The following is a 13,792-nucleotide window of genomic DNA, read 5'->3' on the forward strand; positions in this document are numbered from 1 at the left end:
CATTATTTCCTTTTGCATTAAGTTAATGCAACTTTTTTTTATATGCTTTGCTGTACAGGAAATGCAAAGGAAGAGATTTAAACTTCAGGCATTGTCTTTAGCTTTTTTTGTTTGAATTCAGACCTAAAAGCAGTGGAGGTCTAAAAAACAAAGCTAACACGATTCCAGTATGGGTTATAACTGGAATCTTTTATTGAACGTGAGAACACATTTTAAGGGCCTCGGGGGCTGGACATGTTAATGAGGGGGAGAAGCTATGTTAATTAGGGAGTTACACAAGTTTTTACTGCAGTTTCCAAATAGTTAATTTTTCTTCAAGCAGGATTACAGGGGTTCAGACATGGTCTTAACAATCATCTCAAAAAGTCCTTTTTTAATTCTGCTGGCACCAGCTAAATCCCAGGGTTGTACATCAACGAGTCTTAGGACAAGGGTCCAACTTCTTTAGATCACGACATGTTTGTCAGTCCTTGTTTTCCAAGGTTTATGATTCAAATTGACCAAGATTCTTTTTGCTGAGAACTGGGTTTGGGCTGCTACAAAAAGCTACATCTGCTTTTTATTTTTCTTCTTTCCATAATGGAAAAAAACCACGACAAAGTAGATGGAAAATTTTCCATGGCATGCTGTTACTTCTTACAACCAGACAAATGGCAGGTGTGGGGTCTTGTATTGCTGAAGAAGGCCCTGTAAGAATATTGGGAAGGTGGAAGTTTGCTCCATGAATGAATAACTTATCCTAAGTATTTCAGCAAGGTGTCTCTCTCTTCCTCACCATAGATGCCTCAATAAAAGGGTTAATTTTGATGTATTTACAGATATGAAGTGCCTTTTTCAAGTGTGTTTCATGTATGGAACAGGATCTCCCCAACAGCAGAAATATCCTCAGAGAAGGTACCAATTTACAGTAGTACCCCTACATGAAACACAAGCAGTAGAGCTATGTAGGATAGAGCTGTCTCCCTTAAAGCATGATGAAGTTGGTCTAGTGTTTGGGGTTTTGTTGTTTAGTCCTTTAGAAAAAAGGACTGTGGTGGGTTACCCAGCATAAGATAATACTGTGCCCAGAACACAGAGACCAATTAGCAGCAAGGGATAAATATGCAGTAACCTCAATTTTAAAAATGTTGGGGACCCTCAAAGCCCCTAATGACCATGTAATGGGGGACATGTAGGAGGCATGCGTTTCACTCCAGATTATAAACCATAAGCTGCCCAGAGTGGTTACATTTTATTTAAGACTTTTAAAAAGCCTTGTGGTTTGTTATAACCTTGAATTTGTGTCCGGAGAAAGAGTCACACACTCTTCTCTAAGAGAAATTCTTTTAATTTAGTCAGAAAAAATCAAATATTTTGGCAAAAGGTTTTACAGGAGTAAAAATACAACCAAGAAAAAATATTTTACTAAAACAGCACAAAAACTCATTCCACAGAAAAAAACCCACCCATCACAAACAATCAATATACCAGTTTTAGTAAAACACAATTCATTAGTTTTAAGTTATTCACAAGAGAAGGAAAAGAGTAAAAGAAGAAAACAGATTAAAAGAGCCGGTTAGCTCAGTTGGTTAGAGCTTGGTGCTCATAATGCCAAGGTCGCGGGTTCGATGCCCGTACAGACCACCAAATAAGAATGTGTGTATCAGTTTGGCCTGGCACTCCCGCCAAGTCCAGGCTGTCTCCTCCCCCCTCCCGCTCTTCCCAAGTGAGGGAAAAAAACGAACCACAGGAAAAAAAACCTTAAGAGGCTCGAACAAACGGAATTTTATCAAATATATATAAATTACATATATTTACAATTTGAATATATTATACACACGATAGGGAGCTCCTGAGGGGGAAAAAGGGAAAAGGGAAGGGGAAACAGAATAAAAGAACTAAAAACAAATATCCTCCAAATATACCTATTAATAGAGAACTAGCGGATAAGTATAAAAACAAATTAATACTTCCCTGAACGGGACAGCAGAACTGTGCGAGACAGCAGCCAACTCAGAACCTCTGTAGCTTTGTCTCCAGAAACCCAGTGGTTGCCTTCGCATCTTGCCAGGTACCTTTTGCCAGAGGCTCCAGGAGGGACCTTTATCTCCAGCTGCAGAATAGAGTACATTCTTTACATCTGGCCCTGTCCTGACTGGTCCAAGAGCCATAGCATGTGCAATCTCTTGCTTGATCTGCCTGAAAGCTTGCTGTTGTTCAGGACCCCACTGGAAGTTGTTCTTTTTACAGGTCACAAAGTAAAGAGGGCTCACAATCTGGCTGTACTCTGGGATGTGCATCCTCCAGAAGCCTATGGTTCCCAGAAAAGCTTGGGTCTCTTCCTTGTTTGTCGGTGGAGCCATTGCTACAATCTTGTTGATTACGTCTGTTGGTATCTGGCACCATCCATCTTGCCATTTCACCCCTAGGAACTGGATCTCTCTGGCAGGTCCCTTGACCTTATTCTTCTTGATGGCGAAACCGGCCTCTAGGAGAATCTGGATGATCGTCTGTCCTTTCTTGAAAACTTCTTCCGCTGTGTCCCCCCATACAATGATGTCATCGATGTACTGGATATGTTCTGGGGCCTTACCCTTCTCTAATGTGGCCTGGATCAGTCCATGGCAAATGGTGGGACTGTGCTTCCACCCCTGGGGCAGTCAATTCCAGGTATACTGAATGCCCCTCCACGTGAAAGCAAACTGTGACCTGCACTCTGCCGCTAAGGGAATGGAGAAAAACGCATTGGCAATGTCGATGGTGGCGTACCACTTCGCTGTCTTGGACTCCAACTCATACTGGAGCTCCAAGATATCTGGCACGTCAGCACTCAACGGTGGCGTGACTTCATTTAAGCCACAATAGTCCACAGTCAGTCTCCATCCTCCATCGGACTTACGTACAGGCCAGATGGGGCTGTTGAAGGGTGAATGGGTTCCGCTGACCACCCCTTGGCTCTCCAACTTCCAGATCATCTTATGGATGGGGATCACAGCATATCGGTTCGTCTGATACTGTCATCTGTGTACGATTGTCATGGCTATTGGCACTTCTCGATCTTTGATTTGCAGTAGTCCTACAACGGAAGGATCTTCTGAGAGGCCAGGAAGGGCAGACAATTGCTTGGACTCCTCTTCAATCACCGTGGCTATACCAAAAGCCCACTGGTACCCCTTTGGGTCCTTGAAGTATCCTCTTCTTAGGTAGTCCATGCCGAGAATGCAAGGGGCTTCTGGCCCTGTCACAATGGAATACTTTTCCCATTGTTCTCCTGTCAAGCTTATGTCTACCACTGACAACTCTTGAGACCCTCCTGTCACTCCAGAAATAGAAATGGTCTCAGTACTCTTACGCTCCGAAGGCATTAAAGTACACTGGGCTCCAGTATCTATCGAGGTCTGGTATCTCTGAGGATCCAATGTGCCAGGCCATCGAACCCACACAGCCCAGTAAACCCGATTATCTTCTTGGTCCCTTTCCTTCTCCTGGCAGAAGGCAGGGCCCCTCTACTGGTCTTGATCAGAGGATTCGTCGTCGGACTTTGACTTTGGTTTTTTGGAGGCCTTTTTGTCGTCGTCGAAGCGGACCTCCATTTTCTTGTGTTTCAGCAATCACAGTTTCTTTTCTAAGAAGTCTGTATCTACCACGTAGACAACTTTCTTGTCAGTGTCCTTTTGTTTCAACTCCCTTACTCTAGCTTCAAGCTTGGAAGTGGGTTCACCATCCCACTTCTTCATGTTTTCTCCCTTGCTATGTAGGTATGCCCATAGTTGGTTACGTGACCAACGCTTAGGGTTTTCTTTCCTTTGACGTGTAAATGATGGAGATCGTGAGCGAGACCGTGACCAGGATCAAGGTCTAGGTCGAGGTCGTCTTTGTCGATCCCGCTGTGATCGTTCCATTGGCCTTTCTCTGTAATCTCTATAACGCCTGTCATCTTTGTCTCTAGGATCGTCCTCATATCTGGAGTATTCATAATCTCTCTCCATTCTTTCCCTATCATAGGTGGGTCAGTATAGGGGATCGGAGGAGTCTTCCAGATTTTCCGCTATGCTCCTTATCCAAGAACACATGGTATCCACGCTTGGTTCATCCATCTTTGGATGATATGCAGTTATCAAGCAGTAGGTATATGGTTTAGGGGCACCTTTAATTACCTTTTTCCACATGGGCTGCGTGCAGGGAACACTCTCGGGAACTTGGATGTCATAATAGTCTGGATCAAAATAGATGATCTCCAGCATGACCAATTCCCACAGGTACTGGATGCCTTCTTCCACAGTGTTCCACTTTCTTGGAGAACTCGTCAGAGACTCCTTGAATGGGTATCTTGCCCTCACAGCGTGGAGGATTCGGAGCCAAAGACTGGACACCATTCTCTCCCTTCCCATTTCTTGTTCTATCACACGGTTTCGGGCAATGGATCCCAATTGTTGTGCTTCATGACCTTCAATCACGTGACTATTAGCCCCATTGTCCCAGCGTCGCACCAGCCAGGGGAGGATTTGTTCACCAGGCAAGTGAATGTAATCTCTCCATAAATCTCGAAGCTCTCTTGTGGTCAGTGATTGTGTAATTTTGCTTTCTCGCATTATTTCCTGTCCATCTCTCCCATGTAGAATCTTTTCCACTTCCCTCTTTACTCTTCCGCTCTTAAGTGGAACCGCTCCCATCTCCTCTCTGTATCTCTCACATGGAGGTGGGGACTGGGCATGCTGTGGGGATGAGCTTCTATGTCGTTCACGCCGCGGGTATGAACTTCTATGTCGTTCATGCCGTGGGGATGGACTTTTACGTCGTTTGCCATACCCAGCGGGTGGAGGTAGCTAGTAGTCTTTTGGGTGCCGAGATAAGGGCCTCATCCAATCATCCATGCCTCCAAGAGAAGGTTGGATCTGGAGGGGTAGGGATAATTCTCCCTCAGGTTGAGGGGAACACTTTGACCCCTTCTTTACATCTTTTGAAACACTGAATGTATAGTCAGGATATAAATCATAGAGTGACAATATACCACAGGTCGTTTGTCCTGTTGCCTTTTTTTCTCTTGATACTGCTCTACTTTCCTTTGGACGCGCCTCTAGTTCTTTTGGGCGCGCCCCTTCTCTTGCAACCGTTTCTTCCTCTCTGGCAGCTGTTTCTTCTCTTGCAGTTGCTCCTTCCTCTGTCACAACCGCTTCTTCCTCTCTCGCAGTTGCTCCTTCGTCCGTTGCTGCCGGTCCTTCATCTGCTACTTCCTCTGTGGACGGGATAGGTCCTTCTGCTCCTTCTTCTTCTCCTCTTTCTTCTTCTTCTTCTTCTGTGCGTTCCAGTCGCGGAGATGGGTCTGTAAGTTCCATGATCTCCCTTATCCATGTCTTCTTTATAGGGGCAACAATGACTTTCCGGTTGTTAGCTTGAGTCCCAGTTCTAGTGGACTTAGTAGAAACGGCATTGACTTTAAGTTGTGTTTGGACCCCAACTTCTGTGGACCTAATAGGGACATCACTGGTTTCAGGTGGTGTGGTTTGTGTTTCTGTCTAGACCTGAACTTTCTGAGAGTGATCTATGGCTGCTCAATAAGCACTAGCCAGGCCCCAGTACAAAGCAAAGAATTGCATGTTTGGGTCGTCATATGAAAGACACCCCTCCCTTAAACAATGTGTCATCTCATCAGGGTCGAACACTTGTTCTGGCGTAAAGTCCCAAGTAATGGGAGGTGCCACACATCCTACCAGTTTACCAAAATCCACCCATGCTCCTTGCCATCCAGAGACTGGCCTTTCCAAGACCCTTCCCAAAGCTCCAGCAATCCCTTTCGAGGTTCAGCCTTTCTTACAACAAGGGGACCAATGCAGCACCACCTTTCCAATTTTAAGTAATATTTTCACTGCCTTCACCACTAGTATCATTGCCACTAAACAATTTAGGTATGGGTTAGAGTTGATCTTAGGAGTCTTTGCTATCAAACCTTGAATGCCACCATTAAGGAAACTGGCTAGTAGGCTGTGGATGTCGAAATTAAGGAAAGGAAGCAATTCGTTCCATCCATCCTCTAGGTCTGGATGTCTTCCCATAGGCTAGCCTAAAAAAGGTATATTGCATATATTTACAATTTGAATATATTGTACACAGGATAGGGAGCTCCCGAGGGGGAAAAAGGGAAAAGGGAAGGGGAAACAGAATAAAAAAACTAAAAACAAATATCCTCCAAATATACCCGTTAATAGAGAACTAGCCGATAAGTATAAAAACAAATTAAATACTTCCCTGAACGGGACAGCAGAACTGTGCGAGGCAGCAGCCAACTCCCCCATGCCTCCCGGAGAGACCGGAGATAATGGCAGGTCTGAGTAGCAGGCCCTGGCCTATACAAGCAAAGTCCGTCTACAGAAAGACCTGTTGCCTTCAGCCACCAGAAGAGAGAAGAGAGCGAAGGCCTCTGTATCAGGGGTTAATTTATGCTGATACTTTTGGTCTGTGTTTGGCCCCAACCACCTGCAGTAGTTTATACTCTCCCTGCCAAGTTCACTGATAAAACAGTGAATTCGTCCTTGGAGGGAGAACTTCTGTATAAACTGTTTTAATTGGTGTTCCGTGATTGTCTAATTGTCCGCCAAGGGCATTTGAAGGAGAAAGTGATGAGGAGGGGAGGAAGGCTCGACCCCCGACTCAATTAGAAAAGACCCCCAAAGCATACTGCACGTGCATTAGGGGATTTCCAAAGTTCTCGCATGCGCAGAAGAGATGCACTTACATAACCAAGAGGGTGGGATTGGGAACCTCTGGCAGGGCAGTGCTGGCCACACCTCCCTGGGCAGAGGTGCTCAATGGATTGTATAAAAGCAGACAAGTTTTCCGTGTGGGCTGGCTTGCTCTACACGAAGGATCAAGTTGCTTTTAGCGAGGACACCTGCTGAAGTGGGAGTCTGCCAACCCTCCGGAAAACGCAGCTGCTGCAGAGGATTTTATAGTATCTGGAGTGGGTAAGATCACCCCATGAATGGCACCTAAGTGAGTAGGGTGTCGTATTTCCTCTTTGGTTTTCTCTTTCTCCCGGATGCCCATTTAGTTCAGCCACTTCTTTGTAATAAATAGCTGTTTTATTGAACTTGCAACGGTGTCATGGTTTTCAGGCTTTAGTACGTTCGAACCCCTCCCTAATACAGCCTCTTATCCGCGCCTTTTATATGTTGTGTTACGGAAAGGGATGATATGGAATACTTCCTTAGATTTCTGACCCCGTTGCTAAGGAAGGCCTAAAAAAATCCAAAAAACCAACCCACTACAGAAAGAGAGAAGAAAGAAAGAAGGAGAGAGAGGAAAGGAAAAAATGGTTACCAACAAGATTGAATGATTCATGTGGTGCAAGCAGCAGGAGAAAAGAGAGAGTCAGTACTCACATGGAGTCTCGTGTATTTATACAGTTTGGTTTTCCCTCCCAGGCAGGATATCCAGTCAGTGCCTTTCAGACCAGAGTGAGGTGTGCTGTAGCCAGTCACAGGCTCCAGGGGCGTGGTGTGGGCAGGCTACCAGGCAGGTCTACCTTGACTAACAGCCTGGTTGCACGGCCTTCAGCCCTGCCATGTGCTTTGCATGGGCTCAGCCATGTTGGCTACAGGCCTTCCAGCTCTGCCATGTGCTCTCAAGGACCCGGACCTCTTAGCTGCAAGCTATGTGCTCTCAGCAGGCTTTATGTGATAAGGCAGACCTTACCATGTACCTGCAGGTCTAGGTCCAGTCCTTACACACACACACACACACAGACACACTCACAGTGAGTTGGTTCTGACCCATATCAATAATTCAGTGAGATTCGGATCCAGTATCTCACAGCATGTTGGGAAGTCTGTAACCCAGCATATCTCAGCCAACAGAGAAATGGGGAGAGACCTGCGTTTCAGGCAGAAGGGATAAAAGACGCTGTGACCTCCATTAAGTTGAGAGACCTCATTGGGGATTGCCCAATGAACTCTCCCTTTTATTCAAAAAAAAGTTTTAGTTAGCTCCTCTGTCTCTTGGCTATTTTTGACGCTCTTAATATCAGAATTATTTTTCAGAATGAATGGTGGCTCATTCTGGGATTGACTCCACCCTCTGAGGGCAGTAGCTGGTGAAAAAAGCTGAAGGTGCCACACCAACAGTTTTGGTGATCACCTCCTTTCATTAGTGGCCAAAATTGGACAGCTGATTGAGTTCCTGATGTAATAAATTAGTAGTAGTAAAGTAATTTACTCATCAAATTGTATTGCATGTTATATTCCTATATATATGTTATTGTAATCAATGTTCTGTTAAGGCTGGGAGACTGTAAGTTGCAGAATGGTTAATTAATCTGTCAACATTTGTAGCAGTTAGAGCCATGTTAGAAATCTAAAAATCCAATTTTCAGGCTTCTCCACCCCCTCCCACAATTATCCCAACACTACTGAAGAGAAACTTTCAGGCCAGAGGCTTCTATAGGGGAAGGGGAAGTATATACATTTATTTACACAAATAAATACTATACAAGCTAAAGACAACTATATATATTACATCTCTATCAATCGGTCCTTTCAAGCCCCTCCTTTAAGTTTAGTCCAGGAAAGAGCCTTTTCAAGGCTGGAAAGTAACCAGTCCCGCTGTGGGAGTGTTCTGGGCCTGAATGCTCCCCCCTCACCAAGTTCCAGTTGTTTTGTTGTAGTGTCTCCTCCTCATGAAGTCCGAGAAGATAGCTTTGAGTCCTTGCTCTCCTGCCGCTGTGTGATCTCTCTCTCTCTCTCATACCTCGATTCATAGGCTGCTGCAGTGTGGTTCTGCTTATCAAGTGTCCACGTCCTGGCATGTGGATTTCTCCTCGGGTTTTCGGTTGTCCTGCGTGGCAGAGACATCCTCCGGGCCCCTTTCTCTCTCTCTCTCTGGGGGGTCCGTCTCCAATTTCGCTTGGGACTCTTCTCCCGAGCACCGGGCCTACTTCCACGGCCTGTCCACTTGGCTCAGCTTCAATGCTGAGCCTCTCCTCCACTTTCCAGCGGAGGGACAGAAAAGCCCCCCTCCACAGCTTAGCTGTAGAAAAGGAGGGGGAAGAGGGCTTGGCTGCAAAACCCTGCCTCTCTTCTCTTACCTCAAGTCAGGTTCAGGTGGCTGTGAGTCTCTTCCCTCACTGCACACACTCAAAATGCTGCCTCTAACTCTGCTCTGGCCTAGACAGAGCTGGGGGGGGGGGGCCACAGGGCTCCCCTCTCCCCCCCGGAGGGGGAAGAAGGAGCCCAGCCACCCCCTGGCCTTCCACACCTACACGCAGCAGACACCAACAACCCAAGTGCCAACACAGAACTTGCCAACCACTTCCGGTGCTGTGAATATATGATTTTTGAGCAGAAGCGAACAACATGAGTGATGATTGGCTCTTCAGGGAACACTGCCCTGGCACCCAATCACCTCTGAACCTCCCTCTCTCGAGGGGGGGCCAATCTCAAACCATGACAACATTATAAGCTGATAGTCCTACAGCTTGCAGTTCTTAAGCTGACAAGACGAATTATTGTGCCTTGCTGAATAAGTATCTTGTATCTTGTTTTTCTAAAAGTATATTATCTAAAAGTGTACGCATAAAGTAACGAAGGGAAGGACAAGGATCAAAGGGTCAAGTACGAGAATGATAAAGAAAATCCAGGATGAACATCTGGAGATACCTACACACTAGGCCTCAAGGACGAAGGACTAATTAAAACTATAGATAGGAAAAGCACCTGGCAACTGAAGCGGGCCTGCAAAAGAACCAACCAGACTCAGACCTGCGAACTCGGATCCAATAGAGGGATAACAAGTGACTGTGGGAAGGGAATTGATAAGGGTATAAAAGGTACTGGTTTGCCCACTGCATTCGCTTGCCATGAGTGGAGCAGGGGTCTCCCCGGCCACCCAGCGCGCTGTTTTGCTTATTTGCATTTTATATAACTCTTTAATAAATTTTTGCTGCTATATTTCAGCCTAGTTTCATTTACTTATAACACCAAGACCATCCAGAGACAGATGAGAGGGGAAGAATAGGGTGAAGGAACGTTTGTTTTGATTTGGAAAGGAGTCCTCAGGGAAAGGACTGAGACTTCTCACCAGTGAGTAATAATGAGAGCTGGGGGAAGTAAAAGGAGGGGGCCTAGGGAGGGCAAAAAGCCAAGTAAGGGATCTGGCAAAAAGGGTGACGACCCTTGTATACCCCTCGACAGTCCCTTGGGTAAAATGCTGGAATTTTGGGGCAGTATAAATCCACCAAAAGGTGCGACTAAGGATTTAATGGTAAAATATTGCTATTTTTGCTGGTTCAAAGTACTCACTACCTTGTGGGTTTAGGTGGCCGCATTTTGGGTCTCATGAAGAGAATCTTATGTGTGTCTTTTTGAATGACAGTGGCAAGGAAGCAACTGAGAGGAGTTGTGGCGATATGTGGTTAAGGCAGACTTCTATGTAATTATATCCTATGAGGGAAAAAGAAAATTGTGGAGAAGGTGAGAGGGAGAGGGAAAAAGATTTAAAGTGGGATGTGTTGCAGGTGTTGCTTCCACCTTATCTAGGAGACAGACAATCAGAACCACAAAATAGTTCAGAGGAAGGGGAACGGAGGTGGGGTCGGTTTCCCACCCAAGAGGAATGCTTGTGAACTGGGGGGGGGGGGTCAGTTTCCCCTCAGAGAGAAGGGTTTGCTGATGCTGCAGGAGGGGGAGGGAGGAATAAATTCAATCCTGCCTCCCTCAAGGACAAGTGTAGGAACACAGTATGCTGCTAGAGAAAGTTTTGCAAATGCCACTGAGGCAGGTCCTGTTAGGGGGCCAAGGAGGAAGTGTTGGGTTTGTAATAGTACCACTAACAACTCAAGATATAAGAGGATTGAAGAAAGAGCTTCCATCTTATTTAGAGGATCCCATAGGGGTAGGGGAGAGAATAGATGAATATTTAGGGAACGCAGATCACACTTGGAAAGATTGGGATTTCTAGCTAGGAATTCTCCTCGGATTACAGGAAAAGCAAATGATATTACAAAAGGCACGGCAAATTTGGGAAGATGAACATCCACAAGCTGCAGGTGGAGTAGGATAGAATGGTTTGGTTGTGGATGATGCTATTCCACAGACCCAAATTGGGACCTGAATAACCAAGTCCAGTTGGGTCATCTAAGAGATTATTGGGCATATTTAATAAGAGCATGTCATAGGTTTACTTGTTCTAAAAAACCAAGCAGGGAATTTTTTTTTCCCCTGCCTCGCTGTAAAAGAAAGATGTTGAATGAGGGAGGGGGAAGGGGTTTTGCCTAGGGTAATTGACCTACACAAAAGAACTAACTAGCAGGCCTACATTCCAAGCTGATGGTCCTCATAAAAAACTGTGGGGAGGGGTGATGAGTTTTTTCTTCTCTCCTCGGAAATGGGACACTTCACTTTTGCCTTAACTCAGGCAAGGTGTGTGTTTGAGGGGTCCGAGGTTCACTGTGTTTTCAACCTGGTCATCTGGCTGTTTTCTGGCCCCGGCTTGCATCTGTTTTCCTGCACCCTCTTCTGCCCTCAGCCCGGACCTGCTCAGACTTCATCAGAGAGGTTTGAACCACCTGCAGAGGAATTTTTTGGGGAGGAAGTTGCCCTCTCCCTCCTCCACTCCTGTGTTGGCAGCGGCATGTGTTCATTGACAAAAAGGGGGAACTCCCAGCCACAGTCAGCCGCAGACAGCGTGAGTTTCATGGGAAAAGCCCCCTTTTTCCCCTTCTCAGTGTGGGGGGAAAGATCTCCATTTTTGGTTTTCTCCCGCACGCCGAGACCCCCATGCAGCGATCATCAGAGACCAACAGCGCCCCCTGCTGACTACTATAGAGCAACTGCAGGCTCTGCTCTTCCAGTGATCCAACAGCGCCCCCTGCTGACCGTGGTAAGAATTGCGCCAAAAAGCAAAAAGTACTGAACTGTTTCCCTTTTTGAAGGGTATTTTTTGGTACAGGATTATTGTTTGGTTGTTTTTGTGTTCTTTTGTTGTTCTGCCAATACACATATATCCTTTAATAAAGGGCTGTTATTTTTTCCTTTCTCCGTACTTCCTCAATTGGAGCCTCTTAATTTTGGATTTACAATTGCTTAGAGGGAGGAGTTTGGTCTTCCTCATAACTCATTCTCCTTAGCAAAACACTTCAGTCTCATTAAACTGAGACAGATCAATAAAAACAGCAGTACCATGAATGAATAATGTGTTTGAAGCTATGTCTCTACAACAAGAGAAAGATGAGAGTCCCACCCAGTGGTGGGGCTTAGGGATGCCTTGAGAAAGCAGATAGGGTTAGACCCCAACAGCCCTGCATTTAAAATTTTATTGAAGGTACAATTTTTCACTCAATCATGGCCTGATATAAGACGAAGGGTTCAAAAGGAGAAAGAATAGCAGAATAAATCTTTAGAAGATCTAATAAGAAAAGCACAACAAGTTTATGTAGAAAGGGACGAGGAGAAAGCAAGAAAGGCTAACGTAATGGCCCAGATCCTTCAACCTAAACGAGGGGGGATGAGAGGAGAAAGGGGAGCAAGAGGGAGAGACTGGACCCCCAGATCCTTTCATAATACCCCTCCCTTTCCTAACCAAGCTCAAGTACAACCTAAGTTAGGGAGGAACCAATGTGTGATCTGTAATAAAGAGGGACATTGGAAAAGAGAATGTCCACAGAATCAGAGAGACCCTGAAGAGGAGGAGATCCGCCTTTTAATGGAAATGGATTGTTAGGGGTATAAGGGGTCCACCATCATGGAACCCTTGATAAATTGCCTAGTGGGCCCTGATTGAGAGGAAGTGCAGTTCTTAGTGGATACTGGGGCTTCGAGCTCTACATTGAATTTTATGCCTAAAGGAAGTTGGTTATCAAAAGGAATTTTTACTATTCAAGGGATAAGTGGGAAGGGTGAGAAAGTTCATATACTGGAACCTATACTAGTAGACACAGGAAATAAATTTGAAATGCATGATTTTTTGTTAGTTCCAAATTGGGATTGTAATCTGCTGAGGAGGGATTTGATGGCAAAAGTGGGTATGCAAATTAATATTGTAAAGGATAAAATCGAAGCGAATACAGTCATTACACTCCATAAGCTATCCTCAGGGGCTTATGAAAAAGTAAACCCCAATGTGTGGGCAGTACCTGGGAAATACGGAAAATTAAATATAGAACCAATACAGATTACTTTATGGCATCCGGGTCAGATTGTATCCAAGAAGTAGTACCCTACTTCAAAGGAAAGAGAAGAAGGGTTAAAAGCTATAATCCAATCTTTATTACAAGCTGGCCTGTTAGAACCATGTATGTCTCCTTATAACACCCCAATTTTACCAGTAAGGGGTCCCCTGGTGGTCTAGTGGTTAGGATGCGGCGCTCTCACCGCCGAGGCCCGGGTTCGATCCCCGGTCAGGGAATTCCCCCGGGCAGATGGAGCTCATCAAACCCTGTAAGGGCATCCATCTAAGAGAAGGTCACTCTAAACAAACCTACGTCCTGAGGACCTCACTGCCATTGTCCAAGCTCGCTTGGCCCTGGCAGATGAACCTTAGGATTAAAGGGTGGGCTCAGTTCAGCGCACGCTGTGTCTCACCTAAAAAATCCATTGCGCAGGCTTGAAAGGTAAAAGACCTTTCCCAAATCTTTGTTCACGAAGACTGGCCATACATACATTTACCAGTAAGGAAACCAGATGGAACTTACCAAATGGTCCAAGATTTAAGACTAATCAATGAAATAGTTAAGCCTGGACACCCTACAGTTCCTGATTCTCATAGTTTTCTGAATCATATTCCCTCTTCTCACTGTTATTATTCTGTGTTAGATTCGAGGGAT

At 45.4% G+C, this 13,792-nt stretch overlaps 2 non-coding genes across 2 annotated transcripts; both read left to right on the plus strand.

Moving 5' to 3' along the window:
• The first annotated feature begins 1,549 nt into the window (after positions 1–1,549).
• TRNAM-CAU lies at positions 1,550–1,623 on the plus strand. The gene has a single exon. It is a non-coding gene; the product is annotated as a tRNA-Met (tRNA).
• Positions 1,624–13,302: 11,679 nt separating this feature from the next.
• On the plus strand, positions 13,303–13,374 carry TRNAE-CUC. The gene has a single exon. It is a non-coding gene; the product is annotated as a tRNA-Glu (tRNA).
• The last annotated feature ends 418 nt before the right edge of the window (positions 13,375–13,792 follow it).

The sequence above is a fragment of the Neopelma chrysocephalum genome, unplaced genomic scaffold (genome assembly GCF_003984885.1).
Source record: "Neopelma chrysocephalum unplaced genomic scaffold, ASM398488v2 Primary Assembly neopelma1_96833, whole genome shotgun sequence".
NCBI lineage: Eukaryota > Metazoa > Chordata > Aves > Passeriformes > Pipridae > Neopelma > Neopelma chrysocephalum.